General features: G+C 30.4%; 1 long non-coding RNA gene across 1 annotated transcript; it reads right to left on the minus strand.

The window, feature by feature from the left end:
* Positions 1 to 434: 434 nt before the first annotated feature.
* On the minus strand, positions 435 to 1,191 carry LOC114416691. Its single transcript, XR_003667550.1, has 3 exons — positions 846 to 1,191; positions 648 to 732; positions 435 to 549 (listed from the first exon to the last, which is right to left on the minus strand). It is a non-coding gene; the product is annotated as an uncharacterized LOC114416691 (long non-coding RNA).
* Between the last annotated feature and the right edge of the window lie 452 nt (positions 1,192 to 1,643).

A 1,643-nucleotide genomic window follows, 5' to 3' on the forward strand; every position in this document is an offset into this window, starting at 1 on the left:
TTAAAGTGAAAATGGGTAAATATAGGACAGTGAAGATTCAAAACTAAAGATACCTTTCGAGTAATTATAGCAAGGGGAAAGTTCCAAGGTGTAATTGCACCTACAACCCCTACAGGCTGCAAATCCCAAAGAGGTAAATACGAGCCATGTAGATATATATTAGGATTATGATTTATGAAGAAGAAATTGAATATTAAAATCAGTAAAATCATATTCTAGAACTTCCAATATTGAAGGCAATTGAAACCATCATTTCTAGCATAATTCACACAGACTAAATCATTGGATATCAAGACAGAAATTTACTTTTCATGTGCTGAGGAAAGTGCCTCCTCAACATTCACAGGAATATACTTTTCAATTACTCAAGATATAAATATCTAGCTCAATTCATTAGAAACTAATCTCATTTCTTTTAATATGACCTCAGATAAAAAATTCTACTTGAACACACACACATATACACACCTAAGAAAGAGAACTGCATCTCCAGAAACAAGATTCTTTTGGCTAACAAAAATACTGTGAGCAGATGCCACCTTGGCTGACCTGACAAAAATTACCACAAGGACTTTCTATATCATTTATATCAATATAAGATTATGAAGTCAGTCACACAGTTTTTTAATTAATTTTTTTCCAATTACCTCTATAAATATGTCGAAATTTCCACTCCACACCATGCAAATCTTTGGCAACAAGTTCTTGAGAAGGTCTTTGCTGCTTATAATCCTGTAGTGGCCACAAAAAGAAATTTATCACCCCTAGGGAGACAATGAATTCAAAACTCCTAAACAATTTCATGTTACTAGAAATTCAAAACTAGAACATGTGAGGTGTCACACCAAACGAGAAAAACAGTCTTAGCAGCTCTGCGAGGGACAGAGAACCACACATGAGTGCTAGTATCTGAGGCTGTAAGAGTTTTGCAAAACATGTGAGAGGTTGACTTTATAGGTGTTATTTCATTTCCCTCTTCATTTGTTCCCAATTCAATTCCTGAGGCTCTTTTCCCTCTAAATACTACAAACAATGCTCAAAGTAATAAGAAACTTAGCAGAAAAATATAGTGGACAAGTCTAGACAAAATGGCAGTACTGGAGTTGGTGTTCTAGGATTAATTGAAGGAGGCTCATCTTCATCTGAAATTCACATATTTTAAAATATTTTTAAGAGTTAAATGACTAAATTCATTAACTTAAATATATAAAATAAAATCAAATTTAACCGAAAATAAGTCATGTGTTGCTTCAATTTAAATTTAGATTTAAAATTATTATTTCATGATTTGTTTTATTTATATTGTAACTAAGAACTCTATTAAAAATATATTTTAATCGAACATATAAATATTAAATACAACATATGTTTGAAATCAAATATCATATTAATACATTTAAAACAAATAAAAGGCTATATATGCATGCTTTTAACAGGATATCATTTTTTATTTAGTGAGTGAATTCAGTTAGGCAGATATTATATGTGCAATGTTACTTGAATTGTACTCTCTTCTTAAATATTTTCCAAATGATATTTAGAAAATGAAAGCTTCCAATAAGAACATACCATGTATGAAAAAACATGCTTATACGACATGTTTATTTGATGAAAAATTCTTATAACCTGATGACAGATTTGTT

The sequence above is a fragment of the Glycine soja genome, chromosome 6 (assembly GCF_004193775.1).
Source record: "Glycine soja cultivar W05 chromosome 6, ASM419377v2, whole genome shotgun sequence".
NCBI lineage: Eukaryota > Viridiplantae > Streptophyta > Magnoliopsida > Fabales > Fabaceae > Glycine > Glycine soja.